This window comes from Somniosus microcephalus, chromosome 5, assembly GCF_052327205.1.
Source record: "Somniosus microcephalus isolate GS21.2 chromosome 5, FLI_Smic_1.0, whole genome shotgun sequence".
NCBI lineage: Eukaryota > Metazoa > Chordata > Chondrichthyes > Squaliformes > Somniosidae > Somniosus > Somniosus microcephalus.
This window is the reverse complement of record NC_140991.1, coordinates 158,136,748-158,159,743: the sequence shown is the minus strand read 5'-3', so window position 1 is coordinate 158,159,743 and position 22,996 is coordinate 158,136,748.

Sequence of the window (22,996 nt, the reverse complement as noted above, 5' to 3'; positions counted from 1 at the left end):
TCAGACTTCCCCGTGTTGAGAAGATCCACACGTGAAGTAAAAAAGCCTGATAGACTTAATCTTTGAGTACAATGTAAAGCTTTGAAAATGTGTTGACTGTTTTGAAAATGTTTATGTTTATAGAGCACTAACAAAAGTGTTACTGATATTATCTTCACTGTTTTCTTGAAAGTTGATTGATATTGATTTTGTTAAACCTCAAAGAAAGGGGGATGTAGTGATCAATAGCATGTCATTCTATAGTGGACACTAGGTGGAGCTGTGTAGAGCTGTATATAGCTGCATGTATAAGACTACACTACCCAGCTGTATGATATTAAGACTACATTACCCATGAGGCGCTAGGCTACCCACAAGGCAACAGTCAAGATGGCAGCCTGCACACAGGAGCACAATGCTGCCTCTCTACAGATACTGTACCAAGTCCACATGGCTCAATAAAGTAACTAGCAAAAGCTAGCTGTGTTCATAATAAGAATGTCTATTTATTAATGAACATAACACTGCTCACCAGTGCCCAGTTTGGGCTCTACCAGGATCACTCTGCTCTCGACCTCATTACAGCCTTGGTCCAAACATGGACAAAGGAGCTGAATTCCAGAGGTGAGCTGAGAGTGACTGCCCTTGACATTAAGGCAGCATTTGACTGAGTGTGGCACCAAGCAGCCCTAGTAAAACTGAAGTCAGTGACAGCATTGGTAGCAGTGACCACAGCACAGTTATTTTGGAGACAAAGTCCCGTCTTCACAATGAGGGCACCCACCATCATGTTGTGTGGCACTACCACTGTTCTAAAGGGGATAGATTCAGAACAGATCTAGCAGCTCTAGCAACTTGAAGTCAGGGGAAAACTCTCCACTGGCTGGACTCATACTTAGCACAAAGGAAGATGGTTGTGGTGGTTGGAGGTCAATCATCACAGCCCCAGGACATCGCTGCAGGAGTTCCTCAGGGCAGTGTGCTCGGCCCAACCATCCTCAGCAAAGAGTTGGAATAAACGGGTCTTTTTCCGAGTGGCAGGCAGTGACTAGTGGGGTACCGCACTGATCGGTCCTTGGACCCCAGCTATTCACAATATATATTAATGATCTAGACGAGGGAACTAGATGTAATATCTCCAAGTTTGCAGACGACACAAAGCTGGGTGGGCGTGTGTGCTGTGAGGAGAATTCCGAGAAACTCCAGTATGATTTGGACAGGTTGGGTGATTGGGCAGAAGCATGGCAGATGCAATATAACGTGGATAAATGCGAGGTTATCCACTTTGGTGTCAAAAACAGGAAGGCAGATTATTATCTGAATGGCAATAGATTAGGAGAAGGGTAAGTGCAACGAGACCTGGGTGTCCTTGTGCACCAGTCGCTGAAGGTAAGCATGCAGGTGCAGCAGGCGGTTAAGAAGGGAAACGGTATGTTGGCCTTCGTAGCGAGAGGGTTTGAGTACAGGAACAAGGATGTCTTGCTGCAGTTGTACAGGGCCTTGGTGAGACCACATCTTGAGTATTGTGTGCAGTTTTGGTTAAGAACATAAGAAATAAGAGCAGGAGTAGGCCATACGGTCTCTGGAGCCTGCTCCGCCTTATCTGAGGAAAGATGTTCTTGCCATGGAGGGAGTGCAGCGAAGATTCACCAGGCTGATGCCTGGGGTGGCAGGAATGGCGTATGAGGAGAGATTGGGTCGATTGGACTTATACTCGCTGGAGTATAGAAGAATGACAGGGGATCTCATTGAAACTTGTAAAATTCTTAAAGGACCAGACAGACTAGATGCAGGAAGGATGTTCCTGATGGTCGGGGAGTCCAGAACCAGGGGTCACAGTCTAAGGATAAGGGGTAAGCCATTTAGGACAGAGATGAGGAGGAATTTCTTCACCCAGAGAGTGGTGAACCTGTGGAATTCTCTACCACAGAAGGCAGTAGAGGCCAATTTATTAAATATATTCAAGAAGGAGTTAGATATATTTCTTAAGGCTAAAGGGATCATAGAAACATAGAAGATAGGAGCAGGAGTAGGCCATTCAGCCCTTCGAGCCTGCTCCACCATTCAGTGAGATCATGGCTGATCATCCAAATTCAGTACCCTGTCCCTGCCTTCTCCCCATATCCCTTGATCCCTTTAGCCTTAAGAAATATATCCAACTCCTTCTTGAATATATTTAATGAACTGGCCTCCACCGCCCTCTGTGGCAGAGAATTCCAATGGTTCACCACTCTCTGGGCGAAGAAATTCCTCCTCATTTCAGTCCTAAATGGCTTACCCCTTATCATTAGACTATGACCCCTGGTTCTGTATTCCCCGACCATCAGAAACATCCTTCCTGCATCTAGTCTGTCCAGGCCTGACAGAATTTTATAGGTTTCGATGAGATCCCCTCTCAATCTTCTAAACTCCAGTGAGTATAAGCCCAATCGACACAATCTCTCCTCATACGTCATTCCTGCCATCCTAGGTATCAGCCTGGTGAATCTTCCCTGCACTCCTTCCATGGCAAGAACGTCCTTCCTCAGGTAAGGCGACCAAAACTGCACACAATACTCAATGTGCGGTCTCACCAAGGCACTGTACAACGGTAGCAAGACATCCTTGTTCCTGTACTCGAACCCTCTTGCTACGAAGGCCAACATACCATTTGCCTTCTTAAACGCCTGCTGCACCTGTATGCTTACCTTCAGCGACTGGTGCACAAGAACACCCAGGTCTCTTTGCACTTCCCCTTCTCCCAATCTATTGCCATTCAAATAATAATCTGCCTTCCTGTTTTTGCCACCAAAGTGGATAACCTCACATTTATCCACATTATAGTGCATTTGCCATTTTTCTGCCCAATCACACAACCTGTCCAAATCATACTGGAGTTTCACGACACCCTCCTCACAGCTTACCCTCCCACCCAGCTTTGTGTCATCTGCAAATTTGGAGATATTACATCCAATTCCCTCGTCCAGATCATTAATATATATTGTGAACAGCTGGGGTCCGAGGACCGATCCTTGCGGTACCCCACTAGTCACTGCCTGCCACTCGGAAAATGACCCGTTTATTCCAACTGTTTGCTTTCTGTCCACCAACCAGTTCTCTATCCAAGTCAATACCTTGCCCCCAATCCCATGTGCCTTAATTTTGCATGCTAATCTCTTATGTGGGACCTTATCGAAAGCCTTCTGAAAGTCCAAATACACCACATCCACTGGTTCTCCCTTATCTATTTTACCAGTTACATCCTCAAAAAATTCCAGTAGATTAGTCAAGCATGATTTACCTTTTGTAAATCCATGTTGACTTTGTCCGATCCAGTCACTGCTTTCCAAGTGCTCTGCTATTACATCTTTTATAATAGACTCTAGCATTTTCCCCACTACCGATGTCAGGCTTACCGGACTATAATTCCCCGTTTTTCTCTACCACCTTTTTTGAATAGTGGGGTAACATTAGCTACCCTCCAATCCATGGGTACCGTTCCAGAGTCTATCGAATTCTGGAAGATGACCAGCAATGCTTCTACTATTTCTAGGGCCACTTCCTTAAGTACCCTGGGATGTAGATTACCAGACCCTAGGGATTTATCGGCCTTCAGTCCCATCAATTTTCCTAACACCATTTCCCTACTAATACTGATTTCTTTCAGTTCCACCCTTTCATCAGGCCCTATGTTCCCCGGCATCTCAGGGAGGTTATTTGTGTCCTCCTTTTTGAAGACAGAACCAAAGTATGAATTTAGTTGGTCTGCCATTTCTTTGTTTCCCATTATAAATTCCCCTGATTCTGACTGCAAGGGACCTACGCTTGACTTCACCAATCCTTTTCTCTTCACATATCTATAAAAGCTTTTACAGTCAGTTGTTATGTTCCCTGATAGCTTAATCTCATATTCTATTTTCCCTTTCTTAATTAATCCCTTTGTCCTCCTTTGTTGAATCCTAAACTGCTCCCAATCCTCAGGATTATTGCTTTTTCTGGCCAATTTATATGTCCTCTCCTTGGATCTTATGCTATCCCTAATTTCCCTTGTTAGCCACGGTTGGGTCACCTTTTTTGTTTAATTTTTATGCAAAACTGGGATGAACAAATTCTGTAGCTCATCCATTCGGTCTTTGAATGTTTGCCATTGCCTATCCACCGTCAACCCTTTGAGTGACATTCCCCAATCAATCCTACCCAACTCGCTCCTCAGACCATCGTAGTTTCCTTTATTTAAATTGAGGACCCTAGTTTCTGAGTCAACTACTTCATTCTCCATCTTAATGAAGAATTCAATCATATTATGATCGCTCCGACCCAAGGGGCCTCGTACATCAAGATTGCTAATTAATCCTTTCTCGCTACATAATACCCAATCTAAGATGGCCTGATCTCTGGTTGGTTCCTCGACATATTGGTCCAGGAAACCATCCCGTAAACACTCCAGGAATTCCTCCTCCACAGTATTGTTACTAATTTGGTTGGCCCAATCTATATGTAGATTAAAGTCACCCATGATGACTGCTGTGCCCTTATTGCACGCTTCTTTAATTTCCCTTTTAATGCCATCCCCAACCTCCGCCTTATTGTTGGGAGGTCTATATACCACTCCCACTATTGTTTTTTCCCCTTAGTATTTCTCAATTCTACCCAAACAGATTCCACATCATCAGAGCTAATATCCTTCATTACAATTGTATTAATCCCTTCTTTAACCAGTAATGCTACCCCACCTCCCTTTCCTTTTTGCCTATCTTTCCTGAATATCGAATACCCCTGGATGTTGAGTTCCCAGTCTTAGCCATTCTTGAGCCACGTTTCCGTAATCCCAACCAAATCATATTCGTTTACCTCTATTTGCACAGCCAATTCATCCACCTTATTACAAATGCTCCTCGCATTAAAACACAAAGCCTTCAGGCTTGTTTTTTTAATGCTCTTAGACCTATTAGAATTATTATTTACTGTGGCCACGTTTGATTTAAACTGTTGATTTCTCTGACTGCCACTTTTGTTTTTCTCCTTCCTATGTTTTGCTTTTATCCCCGTTTCCCTGTCCTCTGTCTCCCTGCTCAGGTTCCCAACCCCCTGCCATTTTAGTTTAAACCCCCCCCGAACAGCGCTAGCAAACCTCCCCACAAGGATATTTGTCCCGTTCTGGTTCAGGTGCAACCCTTCCGACTTGTACAAGTCCCACTTTCCCCAGAAGCAGGCCCAGTGATCCAGGAAACTAAAGCCCTCCCTCCTGCACCAACTCTTTAGCCACGCATTCATCTGCTCTATCCTCCTATTCCTATACTCACTAGCACGTGGCACCGGGAGTAATCCAGACATTACAACCTTTGAGGTCCTGCTCTTTAATCTGCTACCTAGTTCCCTAAATTCTTGCTGCAGGACCTCATCCCTCTTCCTACCCATGTCATTGGTCCCAATGTGAACCACGACCTCTGACTGTTCACCCTCCCCCTTCAGAATGCCCTGCAGCCGTTCAGTGACATCCTTGACCCTGCCACCAGGGAGGCAACAAACCATCCTGGAGTCACGTCTACGACCACAGAAACGCCTATCTGTTCCCCTTACGATAGAATCCCCTACCACTGTTGCTCTCCCACTCTTTTTCCTCCCTTCCTGAGCAGCAGAAGCACCCCTGGTGCCAGGAAGTTGGCTGCTGCTGCCTTCCTCTGGTAAGTCATCCCCCTCAATAGTATCCAAATCAGTATATCTGTTTGAGAGGGGGATGGCCACAGGGGTCCCCTGCACTACCTGCCTGCCTCTACTGCTCTGTCTGATGGTCACCAATTTCCCTTCTGCCTGTGCAGCCCTTGCCTGTGGTGTGACCAACTCACTAAACGTGTTATCCACGACCCTCTCAGCATCGCAAATGCTCCAAAACTCATCCATCCGCAGCTCCAGCGGATATGGAGAGAAGGCAGGAACAGGGTACTGAATTTGGATGATCAGCCATGATCTCATTGAATGGCGGAGCAGGCTCGAGGGGCCGAATGGCCTACTCCTGCTCCTATCTTCTATGTTTCTATGTTTCATCAATGAATTTCCCTCCATCATAAGGTCAGAAGTGGGGATGTTTGCTGATGACGGCACAGTGTTCAGTGCCATTCACAACTCCTCAGATAATGAAGCAGTCTATGCCCGCATGCAACAAGACCTGGATGACATTCAGGCTTGGGCTGATAAATGGCAAGCACTTCCAAGGATCCATCAGGGAATCTTGGCGCAGCCTTCTGTATGTGTGTCTCCATTACCCACCGAAATCTGAATATTATACAGCAATTTGTAGCTCTCCCAAACACCTTGATCTCTCCTACAACAACCTTTAAGTGAGATGTGTGCAAGTCTGTTTTAAATATCCACGCTGAAAATGAGTCATCAGTAACATCATCAGACCCGCTCCATTCAATTGGGCCGGGAAACCCTCTTTCAATTGATGCAATTGAGTTAAATGCGCAGTGCAGAATGCGCTGTTGAAAATTTCGGGATGGTGACGCGCTATGTGGCCCGCACGCACCCGCCCCAATGCTCAGGTAATGATTCTGGCCATTATCTCTATTTTGACTCATCAAGGGTTATCGTGAGAGGCAGGCAGTTAATATCTGAAATTTAAAAAGGAAAACCAGCACATCAAGAAACAGAAGCAGCTGATATCAAGAGAGAGCAGCAGACCCAGAGGAATCTCCATCATAGGAGACCCATGCAGGTCCTGGAGCAGTCAGCATCAGGGGAGAGTTCACCAAGTCCAGAAGCAGTCAGGAATGCAGAAGACAGCTATTCAGCATCGGAATAGGATCTAAAATGTAGTCAGCTTTTGGCCTGCAATACTGTAGTTCCGTTGTCAGTTGTCCAATGACCAATCACTGTTCTTTGCGGAGGGGCCGGGGGAGGGGGGTGGGGAGAAAGGCAAGTTAGGTCTCTTTGGGGTTGAGTTGACTCCAAATGATACACCTGCTGCTGGAATACTGAAACCAAGCCAACCCTCTGTGGCAGACTCGATAATCTGTTTACTGAGCCAGGTAGGTCCACAGTACGCTGGAGCACTGTAGATGTTTAAGCAGCTAGCCTGGCTCCTTAGTGGGACCTGGAGTGGTAGACATATCACTGGAGCTCCAGAGTCCTGCAAGTGAATGCCTTAATGGGTAGGGTGAAACTACCTAGAGAAGCAGTGGTAAGCTTACTAGTACTGTGTGCTCTCAACAGAAATGATTGCTTATAGAGAGTGCATCTTGGGCGATTTATTGGGCGGAAAATCATCGACTATGCACCCTCAATACACTCCCTGGAAGTGCAGAATTGGCTATTTTAGTAAAAATATTAAGAAAGGAAGAAAAAGAGGACTGCATTCAGTCAGCAGTTGAGGAAACTATTCAAGAACCGATGAGTCAGGCAAAATGTGCCAACAGGACCTTGGGTGCATTGTAGTGGAACAGGACTTTGTGCATCTACAAATAAAAGGAAAAGTGGTACCTTTATATATTGCTGCATATAAGATTATGGGGCTAATTTTACAAGTCCACTGTTTTGGCAGGGAGCAATGCCCATTCAGCGACATCTATCAGAATTTCAGGTTCATGCCGGTCACAATTTTAATAGTTGTAAAGTTGTGAGTAGTGTAGGCAGAATTTCTAATATGCTCTTCTGGCGGCCGAGGTTTCTCCACCTGCAGCGCAGACTCATAATGTGACCCATTACAGATACTTGTGACCTGCAATGAGATAAGACTGAATTACATAGAATATATAGCACAGAAACAGGCCATTCAGCACAACTGGTCTATACTCCACACAAGCCTCCTCTCAGTCTAATTACCTCTCTCCAACCTGCCACCATATCCCTCTATTCCCTTCTCCCTCATGTATGCATCAAGCCTCCCCTTAAATGTGTCAATGCTATCTTCTCCATGTGGCAGCGAGTTCCACATTCTCACTACCCTCTGTAAAGAAATTCCTCCTAAATTCTTTGGCCTAGAAATTCACTATGGCCCCGCCAGCTGGCTAGCGCCCAAAAGTTAGCGCTGGGCGCGGAGCCAGTTGCAACCGTCAGATATTCAGTTTTTGCGCCCCAAGTCGGAACCGGGTGCTATTCCAGGGTGTGCCCGCCCCCGCTTGGGGCGCTGAAGCTGAATTTCAGCGCTCTAGGCGCCGCTGCGCCACCCGCTGTGGAGTGGCAGGCTGCAGTACTGCAGGCCTCCTCCTTCTCTTAAGGGGGAGGTGCCTGCCACGGGGAGGTCGCCGCTGGATAGTGCCGGCAAATGAGCCCGGCACCACGGAGAAGTGCCGGGTTCGCGGAAAGCAACCGGCAATGCCGCGGGGGGGGGGGGGCGTGGAGGAGGCCGGGGAAGGAGGTGCGGGCAGGCGGCTGCCGAAAAAGCGGCCGGCCGCACCTCCACCTTAAAGCGCCCCACTAAGGCTACAGTACGGCCCCGTTTTCTGGTCGCTGTTTGCAGCCGCTGCGGAAGAGGCGGCCGCAACTAAATATGGGGATCGGGCCGGTATCGGGGCGGAACCGAGGCACTGCGCACACCGATGACATCATCGGTGCCGGCGCAGCGCTAACGGCTACCGCCGCCATTACCGCTGCGCTGAATATCAGCGCAAACTCCTGTATTGGCGCAGAAGCCCTCTTTAGGCGGTAACTGGCCGCAAAGCTGCCGGCGCCTTAATGAATTTCTAGGCCTTTATTTGGTCTGTTAGTGGTTATCTTCTATTGATGCCCCCTTGTTCTGGACTCACCCACAAATTGAAACAGTTTCTCCACATCCACCCTATCAAACCCCATTTTAAAGACCTCTGACAGATCTCCTCTTAGTTTTCTCTTTTCCAGAACAAAAAGATCCGCAGTCTGCTCAATCTTTCTTGGTAGTTGCATGACCCGACAACTAATTGCAGAGACATTGCTGCAATGGTTGATGGACTTAATGAAAGCCTCTAGTGGGATTTGCAAATGAATAAAAATAGAAAGATGTACCGCTAATTGTGGCTTATCCACTAATCTGCTGTGGCTCCCCTTCTGGGAGAAAAGGTCATTTTACTGTAATCTCATCAAGCACAGGGTACAAGGACCACGTGACTTTTGCAAAGTGCTGTGGTCAGTTGGAATCAATGGGAGGGAGGGAAGTGACCTGAAAACTTCAGGTATAAATTGGCTGGGGAAGATTTCTGACAGCCTCTCAGAAAATAAATACTGATCACAATACCACCGCATAAAACCAGTGATACATGTTAATCTACACATATAAAATCACGAGCTTTAAAAGCTCTTTATGATATTCATTTAAAATATACAGAAGTGCTCCAATTGCCACAAGGATATAATTACTGACTTAATCACATTCAGTTTGGAACAAAAATAACTTTATATATCTCTGCTCGTACAAAAGAAAATAGCCCCGATTGCTCGACATTGAACAGGAAACAATAAAATTTAGGTTGGTTGACTGAAGACAATGCAATGAGAAGGGTTTTCAGGTGTTTTGGAAGGTAGGGAGCAATGTTACGAGGTTTTAAGAGAGAATTCCAGATGGCAGGAGCATATTGACTGAAATATCAGCCTTTGATAGTGAAACAGAGGAGGCAAGGGAGCCTGCAATGTACCACTGAAGAAGAATGCAGCTTTTATGACTTTCAAGCCTCAACGGCTCTCATAAATTCATCCCTTTGCTGCTTGGTATGCTCCTTACATTTCCCACCACTTCGATCTGCTGCACCGTTGACTCCCCTGCCTCACCCTAGTCATTTCAGCCACCCCCTTTAAGGTATTGCTGCAGGCACACCTCAATACCTGCTCTGCCAGATTTCCTACCCTCTCAAATAGCAAGCTGCACATAAGCAATTTGATTGGCACTGGCCTGTATTAAATGAGACCCAATCAACAAAATCACCGCCCTCGGATAGCATCCAGCAGGTGTAGTAGTCACCCCGCCCACTGCCCACCGCCCTTTTGATATGCACGCCATACAGAATCAACTCCCTGCTTGCCTGCTGTTCCATCATATTTCTGCTGAATTCACGGTAGCAGTGTGACAGAACAGCACTGGCTTTTCAGAGCCAGGCAATAAGTGGAGTTTGGCTAGGATGGGGGTAACTGGATTGCAAGACTGTATGGCAGAGAGAACAGGCTGGGGAGTATTCGATGAAGTTTGTGATGGACAAGCCCAGCAATGAAAGCATTGGAGAAGTGAGCCTTCAAGGTGAAGTTGTGGATTAGGATTTAATCAGTAGTGTGGAGAGGTATGAGGTATGCAGGCAATGTTCTGGAAATGGAAAAAATGTGGTCTTGCCAATGGACCAAATATACAATAAAAACCTCAGTTCAGGTAAATCAGATGTTTGGCTGCGCACCTCTGGATTTAGCTTGAGAGGGCAATTGGGAAAGGTGATAGAGTCAGACCAAAAGGCATAGAGTTGCTGGATATCATAGAATCATAGAATGGTTACAGCACAGAAGGAGGCCATTCAGCCCGTCGTGCTCGAGCTAGCTCTCTGCAAAAGCACTTCAGCTAGTCCCTCTCCCCCGCCCTTTCCCCGTAGCCCTGCAATTTATTTTCCTTCAGGTACTTATCCAATTCCCTTTTGAAAGCCACGATTGAATCTGCCTCCACCATCCTGTCAGGCAGTGCATTCCAGACCTAACAACTTGCTGCGTAAAAAAGTTTTTCCTTTGGTTCTTCTGCCAATCACCTTAAATCTGTTCCCTCTGGTTCTCGACCCTTTTGCCAATGGGAACAGTTTCTCTCTATCTACTCTGTCTAGACCCCTCATGATTTTGATACCAGGATGGCTTTAATTTAGAAGCCCAGGGAATCTATGGATTAGTGTACCAAGTGCTGCACTAAACTGGAATGGGATCATACCTGCAACGTAGTGAACTTGCTAAAGGTAATTTAATCTAGATGAATGCTTCAACAGCATTTTAAATGGTTGGCCTAACATGCTACTCAGTTGTATAAGGTGGCTCACCACCACCTTCTCAAGGGCAATTAGGATTGGCAATAAATGCTGGCCTTGCCAGCAATGCCCACATCCCAGGAACCAATTAAAAAAACACATAGTACAAGATTTAATGCAATGTAAAACTTGCTATCTGGGCACAGTTTTCTAGTTCAAGCATGTTGACAGAAGATAAGAAAATAAATAGTTGAATGTGTCAAAGATATCAGCCACATGTGGTGGGGTGGGATCAGTTGGGGATTGCTGGAGCAACAGTCTGATGTAGACAAAGGATAATCTGTTTCTTTAACTTCTTTTGTGTTATTTGCATTTCTCTTCTGTTTTATTTCTCACCGGATTCCTTTACAATTCTGATGCTTTTTCCATGTTGCTCCTCTTTGTAATAATAATCCAGCTCTGAAAGCACTGCCGAGTGTAAACAATACTGCAGAAACTCCTAAATGAATGCACAGTTTGCATTGAAGCAATCTGTTCATCTGCATTCACACAGCACAATTTCAGAAACATTTTGAGCCAGAAGGTAGCAAAGCTCAAATATGTGTAGTGACAAAGGACTCAGTCAATCATGATATATCTCTGAGGGTTAAGCAGCAAACTAAATTGAGAGTTTGATATGATCCAAATTAAATTTATTTATAGGCCTAAATTTTGTTCAGATTTAGGTCATTTCGGATTTAGAGCCATTTCTTCCTTTACAATATCGAGGGAAATAGTATGAGACTGTTGAAATGAATATTTGCAAAATCGTGCGCAATGTGTGCCCAAATTTCCAATTTGCATTGCTGGTGCAAACAGAAGTACATTTAACCCCTATGATGTCAGTACACACAAACAATGGGACTAAACAAGATTGTATTTGTACTCTTTTCCCCCCAAATTTTCCCCTCTACAAATCAAGGCATTGACTCAGATTGGAGTGCAGTTCCTTAGGTGTTGGCCACATTTCAGTAATTTGCCCACGTGGCTATTTTTCTGCCATGCGCTTAGACCGTGAGTGTTGGGGAGTATCATGACTAAGCCTGATCCTATTCTCACCTAATAGTCAGACATGTGCCCTTTTCAGCAGTCTATATGACTCTTTCTCACAGGGCAGCACATTTACCAACTAAATTGGCTAGAAAGGGGATAAAATCAACCCAGACACCACTTATCATCCAGTGACTCCTACTAGAAAGTGTGTGTGTATAGGGATGTGTGTCTGTGAGTAAGGTGTGTGTGTGTAGGGCGAACGGGGGAAGTTTGCAGGGGGTCTTCATTAAGACAATTGGTTTGAATTTTGCAGAGGTCCAAAGCTTCATGGGGCTAATGGACCTCCTTTCTTGGTTTCACATACACGCCACATTTTTCTGGGCCACTGGTCCAACAGTGTAAAAGAATGAGTGTGTGAGTGTGAATGTGAGTAGGGTGAGGGAAAAGAGAGGTGAAGGAAAAAATATCATTGGTCCAATCTGCTTTCATTTGGATTATGTTTTCTTCTTGCCAATTTCTTTCTTTCTTGAAGGCATTGAGCCCTTGCCAAGTGACTATCACACCTATGTGAGCCTTGACGGTGAGTGTTAGATTGACCACAGGGAGTAACATAACTGAGCCAGTTCCTGTCCTCACCGAACATGTGCCCTTTCAGTAGGGATCATTGTATAGCAATCAGCAGCAGGAACTCCCAATAGTTTTCCCTTCCCTTGCCCAATGGTGCTGAGGACAATTATAACACACCTTCCGGCATCCTGGCTGAGAATAGGTGATCCAGCAGAGACTGGGGATCAAACCCATATGCTTCCTAATCTACAGGGCTCAGATAGTTATTGGATAACTTGCTACAGAATTAAATATTTTTATTCCCATTAAGAAGATTCACTTTGAACTTTACATCAGCAATTATTACCTCTATCTTATTTAAGGATCCATTAGTAAAAGCTAAAGAAATCTTTGCCAACAATCCATCTCTCAATACTAGGTCAGTCTAATCAGTTCAGTTTCAATGGCACTGATCCCCATGTACATAAACGAATACAGGATGACAACTGTCAATAATACTAAACATAAAACCCTATAGTTCAATCTCAACAATTGTATGTAAAATAAGGTGAATAACCATGTCTGTAATCATTCTTTTTAGGAATGGAAATTCTTTGGTATGTTAAAATTTACACAATACTATATCAAAGCCCTTCATTGCAGAACCTGCACCCGTGTTTTAAAATGTTTTAAAATGTTTTTCATTTATTAATTCATGAATCAGTGTTCAGGCTTTTATTTTATTTTTCCACTTTACCTTCTTCGTTTAGATTCTCATCAATAAATTAGAGTAGCTTTATAAAAGGGGCACTATATTCATGAAGTTGTGTTTGATAAATGTTTGTTTGTTAATCACACTGACGTGCATCATCGTGTCACTCACATTAGATGTCATCGGGAAAAAATAGTGCAAGATACCTCTGGCTCTTCTCCCTCTCCAAAACAAAAAATGTAAAAGGGATGAATTTTCTCTTATTGATAATTCTACTGAAAAAGTCACTATGAACAGAAAACAAGACTCACGCTGAATCTTCCAGCAAAATTATTGATGGGAGGAATTTCACCCCCAACGTTTGCTAAACACTTTTTGATGAACGTGGTGTCCCTTTAAAGACAAATAACTGGAGTAAAAATAAACGACAGACATACAAACTGGGCTTTAAAAAAAAAAATGATTTTATCATGTACAGTATTTACAAAAGAATTCTTAGCACCTAAAATTGAGAAAAGTTGATAAATGAGAAAGTCTGCTCTGCTGCCACATGTATTTGTCCAGCAACATGCTGTATTAACAACAATACACCAACTAACAGACTGAAAACTTTTTGGGTCCCATTTTTAAAAAACTACCAACAAAGACAGACGGAACCTTTGATGAGCACTCTGCAGTTTGAAAGTTTCCATTAAGTCACCATCTGGCACAACCGTAGATTATCTAAAGGTACAGTTGCACATTCGGCCCGTGCTCAGTTTTGAAATACTCTTGAATATCAATTAGCTGAAGCTTTCACACCATTTATTCTAGAACAGATTCAAAAAACTGCCAGCTTAGCCCACGTTATTAAAATTCTGAACCAGTCATAAGCCAAAATAAAATTAGCTTTACTTATTCCACAAGGAGATTATTTTCTCAGGATGGTTTAGGGCCTCACATCCTGTACTGACTATATTTATAATTAGAGAACACAGAGGGAGTCAATTATTAGCCTGATTTTCATGTGACTTTGAAAGAACTTTTTTCCCCCTATTCATCTCTAATGCTTTTGAAGCAATCAATTTCAACAGATGTGGCCCACCCTGTCTCTCTCTATCAATAGGAACCAACTGCTAAATCTGTCTGTCTATTGTTTCACCACAAGCCTTAGCCTATGGGTGGATCTTAAAAATTGCTTAGAAAAGACTGTTCTTTTGGAAGAGAAGTATCAGATTGATGCAGAATAGATATATGAACGTCAATGTGGGATCCCATGCCTCTTTATATTCAGCTGTTGGTGCAGCCAGTAATACCGGACTTGGAAAATACCCACATCTGTGCCTCTTTTTCAAAGTGCAGATCATTAGTATTCTGACAGGAAGGAATTATTTAACTGTTATACTGGCTAAAATGATTGAAGGGCTTGAAGACCTCTTCTTAACAGGTCAGGCTTTGCCAGTCGTCGGGGACTAGAGGTTTTCAGATGCAAATAGCTGCCCTGGAACAACTACAGAGCAAAAAATGGCTGTTGACATTACAGACCCACATGTCTGCATATCCATGATAAAAGAAATGGGAGAATTACAACACAGCATAGACTCTGGCATTATTCATATCTATCACCTGTCGCTTCTCTATTTAGGCATGTAAATAATCTAGAAGACAGCACCAGAAGCTCATGAATAAGCAGTCACTCCAAATACTGGAATTCAACAAACAATCTCAATTAGCTTTTGTTTTCATCTGCAACAGTCTGGTTGTAATACATGTATAGATTCTACATTTGTCACGGTTTAAATAAAGCATTTTAAATGAAAGACGCCAACAAAATAAATGCTCTTTTTAAATCACTCTGCCAGTTATTATCACTGAATATAGTGGAGAGTCTAAATTTAGAAAGGCAAACTATTTAAACCCTGCTAAATAATTCACTAAATAGATAATATTCTATCTCCCACGTTATTATCCATTCTGTGGTGCAAGTCTTTCTGAAAGTTACTCAGTTTTACATTGGGTACTTTATAATTATGCTGCAAAATGTGCAATGTTGTTAATTTTGGAGGATTGCCTCTGATGGCTCAGTGGTTCTGTATTGGCTGGTCCATTCAAGAAGGTCAAGGTTCAATCACTGATCTGTGGTGCGTTAGCTGATCTCATCGGATTTGTTGATAGGATGAGACGAAGTAAGGTGGGAGGAGGCTCGTGTGGAGCATAGACACCAGAATAGACCTGTTGGGCTGAATGGCCTGTTTCTGTGTTGTAAAATGTTATGTAATTTGGGGCAGCAGGAGGAGTGCTACAATTGGCCTCAAATATCTCCAGGCTGGACAAAATAAGAAAAAAAGTGTTTCTGCTCCAATGACCCCTGCTAGAAAGTGCATGTGTGGACATGGGGGGTTAGAGTTTCCATTAGGTTGCGCTGGTATTCCCGGCACAATTCGCTCAAAATCGGCCAAACCAGCGCAAAAGATCGAGGAATTTTAAGCGCAACTTACTTCCAATGCAAATCAAGTTTCCACAATCTTTTGCGTTAATTTAAAAAAATATTGCATTGGAAGCTGGCCTCGCCCACAAAACTAGCCACACCCCCAGATCAAATTAATCACCATGGCGAGTTTCTGTTAATTGCGCCCATTTGCAGGCCTATAAGGAGGCTCTTAAAATTAAGCTTTTTTTTAGGTGCAAGGGCACTAATAGGTATCTTTTAAAAGCCTTTAAATAGTAAAAATATATTTAATTTACTAAGAAACTGACTACTGTATGCCATTGAAACTAGTAAATGGTTCTGTATAGTTTTTTAAAGTCATTTTCAGTTATTTAAAATCGGATTACTCACAACAACAACAACAACTTGTATTTATATAGAGCCTTTAATGTAGTAAAACGTCCCAAGGAGTATTAAGACGAAATACAATTTACACCGAATCACATAAGGAGAAATTAGGGCAGATGACTAAAAGCTTGGTCAAAGAGGTAGGTTTTAAGGAACGTCTTAAAGGAGGAAAGAGAGGCAGAGCGGCAGAGAGGTTTAGGGAGGGAATTCCAGAGCTTGGGCCTGGGCAGCTGAAGGCACAGCCACCAATGGTTGAGTGATTATAATCAGGGAGTCTCAGGAGGGCAGAATTAGAGGAGCGCAGATATCTCTGGAGCTGAAGTAGATTACAGAGATAGGGAGGGGCGAGGCCATGGAGGGATTTGAAAACAAGGATGAGAATTTTGAAATCGAGGCGTTGCTTAACCAGGAGCCAATGTAGGTCAGTGAGCATAGGGGTGATGGGTGAACGGGACTTGGTGCGAGTTAGGACACAGGCAGCTGAGTTTTGGATGACCTCAAGTTTACGTAGGCTAGAACATGGGAGGCCAGCCAGGGCTGCATTGGAATAGTCAAGCCTAGAGGTAACAAAGGCATGGATGATGGTTTCAGCACAGGTGGTGGACTAAACAATCTGATTAAAAGTACCTTATTTTGTCCCTGCCTAAACCTCTCCACCTCGCTATCTCTCTTTCTTCCTTTAAGATGCTCCTTAAAGCCTACCTGCCCTAATATCTCCTTATGTGGCTCGGTGTCAAATTTTTTGCCTTTTAATACTCCTTTGAAGCGCCTTGGGACATTTTACTATGTTAAAGGTGCTATATAAATACAAGTTGTTGTTGTCATTGTTGTTGTTGTTGTTGTTGATAGCCCCACTTTCAGTTGTGTTAATAAAACTATGACAGGTTACCAATCTTAAATATATCAAGGAATATTTTTTAATGCAAGAAAAAAAGGTACATTCTAAAACGCTACCGGATTGCACTAGTTCATGGACGATTTTGCATTTGTAAATTATGCAAATGATTTTTAGCAGAAACTTGAACCATAACTTCATCCTGTCCCCAAAAAGCAGGACAAATCCAATCCAGCCAAATACCGCCCCATTAGTCTACTCACAATCATCAGCAAAGTGATGGAAGGTGTCGTCAACAGTGCTATCAAGCGGCACTTACTCACCAATAACCTGCTCACTGATGCCTAGTTTGAGTTCTGCCAAGACACCTCGGCCCTCGACCTCATTACAGCCTTGGTCCAAACATGGACAAATGAGCTGAATTCCAGAGGTGAGCTGAGAGTGACTTCCCTTGACATCAAGGCAGCATTTGACCAAGTGTGGCATCAAGGAGCCCTAGTAAAATTGAAGTCAAAGGGAATCAGGGGGAAAACTTCCCACTGGCTGGAGTCTAGCACAAAGGAAGATGGCTGTAGTTGTTGAAGGTCAATCATCACAGCCCCAGGACATCACTGTAGGAGTTCCTCAGGGCAGTATCCTAGGCCAAGCATCTGCAGCTGCTTCATCAATGACCTTCCCTCCATCATAAAGTCAGAAGTGGGGATGTTCGCTGATGACTGCAGAGTGTTCAGTTCTATTCACAACTCCTCAGATAATGAAGCAGTCCATGACGAATGCAGCAAGACTTGGACTACATTCAGGCGTGCTCTGATAAATGGCAAGTAACATTCGCACCACACAAGTGCCAGTCAATGACTATCTCCAACAAGCGAGAGTCTAACCACTGCCCCATGACATTTAACCACATTACCATCGCCGAATCCCCCACCATCAACATCCTGGGGGTCACCATTGACTAGAGCTTACCTGGACCACCCACATAAATACTGTGGCTACAATAACAGGCCAGAGGCTGGGTATTCTGCGGTGAGTGTCTAAACCTCCTGACTCCCCAAAGCCTTTCCACAAGCTACAAGGCACAGGTCAGGAGTGTGATGGAATCCTCTCCACTTGTCTGAATGAGTGCAGCTCCAACAACACTCAAGAAGGGTCTGATGATGTCATTTGATGACACGTCATCAGCCGGTTTCCTTAAAGGGACCATGCGCAAATTGATTTTGACAGTTGTGCTGTCAATGTTCTACAGCATTGAGGTGCTGCAAACACTGACAAGCACTTCACAAAGGTGCACGGCTGCACCCAGGCTCTCCCATGACTCCCTCCATATCCTTATGGAGGGATTCACCACACGCAGGGAGGTCCTCTTCCCTTCCCATGGGCAGAAGAGACCTCCCCAGTAGCTATACTCAGCCTGGTTGCACATTGCACAGGAGGACACAAGCAGGGATGTTGTAAGGAGGACCAGGCTGCAGTGGCGCAAACCTTTCAATGATCTCAGTAGAACACAAAATGTTACTGCAAAGCCACACTCAACCTCATCCTGCTGTGCCACTCAGCACATCCCCATCACTCTGCCTTCCCTACCCTACTCCTGCACATCCTTGCTCACACCAACTTACCTTGCACCTCCACCCACCCCTCTCTCTCTATCTACATTATCACTTCCCCATCTCACTAGCCACCCCTCACACTCACCCTCATCCTAGTGCAATCATACCAACTAACAACACACAAGCGTAGCCACTTATGTGTTTTAGCCAATGTTCATGTGAAGTTTCTGTTAATGTGCTGTCAAACATTGAAATCTTTATTTTCAACACTTTGCATTCTTGGACAGATTTGTGTGCACCTTTGGAAGTGGCTTAGTGAGTTGCAGTGAATGGTGAGACATAACAGTACCCGCCACAATGGCGATGAATGTGAAAGGAATGGCTTGGGCATTGTAGGGATGCTTTATGGTGTTGGTGTGGGGTGGTGCCAATCTGGTGCATCATGTGGCAGCCAGGGTGTATAGCATCAAGTAAAGTAAATCTGGCTATGGTGAGGCCATTCCTGGCATCCCAGGCAATGTGGTTGGGTGCTGATGCCCTGTTTCCTGTGCAGCATTAGTTGATTGCGGAGTAGGTTGGTGTTTTTATTACTGCTGCTGGTGTGCCTGGTGCTGCTGGTGTTGGGGCTGATCGTAGTGGGATTCTGACGACCAAGGTGAGATAATTTCAAGGGCACTGATGCTGATGGAATAGATGGCAGGTGAAGTTGAGATGACAGAAGTGATCTGTCAATGGTGAGAGAGGTTGTTCCAATGAGGTGGCACTGGGTAGAGAGTTTTCTCCAAACACTTACAAGCTGCATAAAGCTCAATCTGTCTTCCAAATGCAGTAAGCAATAGCTTCTAACCTTGGAAAGTGCATAGCTGTGAGATGGGAGCTTTTATAGAACATTTGCAGCTGTCAAGTGTGGAGTATAAAAGTAGGGATGTCCTGCTACAACTGTACAGGGCGTTGGTGAGACCACATCTGGAGTACTGTGTGCAGTTTTGGTCTCCTTATTTAAGGAGGGATATACTTGCATTGAGGCAGTTCAGAGAAGGTTAACTAGGTTGATTCCTGAGATGAAAGGGTTGTCTTATGAAGAAAGGTTGAGCAGGTTGGGCCGATACTCATTGGAGTTTAGGAGAATGAGAGGTGATCTTATTGAAATGTATAAGATTCTGAGGGGGCTTGATAGGGTAGATGCAGAGAGGATGTTTCCCCTCATGGGGGAATCTTGAACTAGGGGGCATAGTTTCAGAATAAGTGGTCACCCATTTAAAACGGAGATGAGGCAAAATTTCTTCTCTCAGAGGGTCGTGAATCTTTGGAATTCTCTGCAGAGAGCTGTGGAGGCTGGGTCACTGAATATATTTAAGGTGGAGATAGACAGATTTTTGAACTACAAGGGAGTCAAGGGTTATGAGGAGTGGGCAGGAAAGTGAAGTTGAGGCCAAGACCAGATCAGCCATGATCTTATTGAATGGCGGAGCAGGCTCGAGGGGCCAAATGGCCGACTCCTGCTCCTATTTCTTATGTTCTTATGTTCTAATAAATCATCCCATGCTGACACAACTCCTGACCTGCTTACCTGACGTGCTCCCTGAGCAGTGGGAAAGCCGTGGGCGAACTCTTAAAATCTAAAGTTGAGCTTAAAATAGTTTATAAGTGCCTGTTAACAAGCTCTTAATAATCTAAATTGCCTCCCTCGCCGCTTGGTATCGGGTCTGTTCAGCGATGACAGACCCGACATCTGGGAAAGTAGCATGGAGGCAGGTTCCCTACCCACTATCAAAAAAAAATTCCCAGCCAACCCGCCACCCCCCCGAAAAACTCCCCCTATGGAGTCTGTTAGTGTCCCAACTGACAACAGCTAATAACTTAAAAGCAGACCTCAAAACATTCCATAAAGTATGCAATACACACAATAGAAAAGTAACAGATACTCTGCGATGCTTTTAAAAGCCATAGGGGTAGATTTTCAACTTGGTGCCTGGTCACAAAACTGGAGTTGCGGATCAGCCGCCCATTATAGAAACCGCCCGGTTTTCATTTCCATTAAAATCAGCATGGCTTCTATAATGGGAGCCGATCCATAATGCCAGTTTTTCGCCTGGGTGGCGGGTTGAAAATCTACCCTGTAATCAAAATCTTGTGTGCCCATAAAAGTTACAAAGTGTCATGCTTTGCCCTTGGCAGTTTCTAACATTATCTGAACCCTTTGACTAGATTACTGCCAAGGACACTCAGCTATTCATTATCCTGTCTCTATATTAGGGAATAACATTTGAACAACAACACGACTGGTAAAGTGGCTCAAAGCTAATAAGTCATTGTGGTGGTAAACATATGCCAAATATGTGCTGTAGTTGATGTTCTGTTAGAATGGAACTATGGCCTTCTCGGCAAATATTCTGGATTCTCAGTACTAATCAGGAAAATATTTAAAGGCCTCAATACAGTCAGCTAATCCGTGTCAAAATTTGATGCTTTAAAAAAAAAAATACATGGGGCTAATTTCACCAAATTAAGTATCAGAGATGTACAATCATCTTTTGAAGCAGCACCACATAAATTATTTGTGCGTAAATCAGACTTTTATGCCAGGAACACCAGAGCAGCACCTCAGTATTCTGCATTCATTCAAAAATTACAGTGGCACCATTTCTACTGACTGTGGAAGTTCCTCCCAAACACTGTCATCCCCTGGGACCTTGGCCCTTGTGTGCAGAAATTCACATATACAGTAGTTAAAATCATTTGCTGAGGCATGGTTGTTGGACCAGGAATGAAACTATGGGAAGTTTGTTGCCATTGCAACCCAGCAGAAATTGCTGTCAGTAACCACCTGGGTTAATCATATGAGGCATCTAACCGTACTAATGGCACAGCACCTAAGATACAAAAAATCCTGCTCCGACAGTACCTGCGAGAGAAAGCTTAATATCCTTTGGAACTAAGTCAGTGATATTGGCAACTGCTGTTGGTGCTAAGTCTCCTTAATTTATATTGGGTGGCTAAATGCGATTAGAACTATCTGCTCACATAGAGGGTAAATGCTGCCATGAATTAGTTGGGCTGAATGCCCAGTTTCTGTATTATAACTTCCATGTATTTTTATTTTCTGCACATTGAATTCAGCAACAAAGAGAAACTGCAAGCGTGTGAGATTTACACAGACACAGCTACGCCAAAGCTGTGAACAAGGCTTTGATGTTCTTATGCGCTCACAGAGCTGGTGCATAGAATCTACAGCACAGAAACAGGCCATTCAGCCCAATTAGCCTATGCTGGCATTTATACTCCACACGAGTCTCCTCCCATTCTAATTACCTCAGCCCACCCTGCCCCCATCCCTAAATTCCCTTCTCCCTCATATATGAATCAATCCTCCTGAGAATTCCACATCCTCACCACTCTATAAAGAAATTCCTCCTAAATTCTTTATTTGATCTTATATTTATGCCCTCTTGCTCTGGACTCACCCACAAGTACAAACAGTTTCTCCACATCCACCTTATCGAACTCCTTCATAATTTAACAAACCTCTCTCAGGTCTTCTCTTTGAGAAAAGAGCCCCAGCCTGGCCAATCTTTCTTGACAGTTGCATGCTCTCAATTCTGGTCATATCTTTGTAAATCTTTTCTGCACTTTCTCCAGTGCTTCAATATCCTTTTAGTAGTATGAAGACCAGAACTGTACATAGTACTTCAGGCGTGATCTAACCATGCTTCTATATACATACCTACCTGATTTTTTATGCTATTCCTCTAGAAGTGAATCCCACCATTTTGTTTGCACTCTTTATGGCTTCATTAAATTGTGTTGCTACTTTTAGTAATTTATGTATCTGTATTCCCAGCTCTCTTTGCTCCTCTACACCATTTAGTTTCTTACCTTCCAAGGGGAGTGGGCCTTTGGCGTAGCAGTAGCATCCCTGCCACTGGGCCAGAAGGTGTAGGGTTTCAAACCCCGCTCCAGACAGTCCTGGCAAGTGGAGTCGGAGCTCCGGCTCTAAATTCTGGGTTGACATCCAGCAGGATACTTGCGTCCGTGGGTGTGAGTGTCCCTCCCCCCCCCTCGTATGGGTTGTGGGAGCCCATAAAACCCTCCCGTCATAGGATTAACCACCCTAATGGCTGGTATGTAGATGGTTACTCTAGTGTATGTGCTTTAAGTGAGAACTACTTTTTACAGCTCCTGTATACTGTAGTGCCGGCAGTAACCACACCGGTATATAAGCTGTGCGCATGCCTCTGTACTCCAGTCTAGAGATTGCCCTCCCCCAGTAAAGACCTGTTATTTGTTTATGTACAGCATCCGTGTAATTATTTATCCACTGAACCACGGATCTAACAGTGGCGACGAGTGTTGATGCGAATCTACCTGCAACATTAAACAAAAAAAAAACAAAAAAGAGTCGAGTCCAGGAACATGGGCGTCGACCGCGAGTAACTGCCCAGCAGTCAGGCAGAGATCCAACTTCACTGGGGAGGCTGTGGAGAGCCGGGCTTGGTTCCCCAGCCACAACGAGCAGTAAGAGACCGACGACAGGTCCAGAGCAGACCCTTCCCGAGCAGCGGCGGCTGGAGCCGACCGACGGCAGAAAGAGAGAGCCGGGCAGCATCGACGGGGTAAGAAAAAGGGTGAAGAGAGCAGGACGCAGCCGGG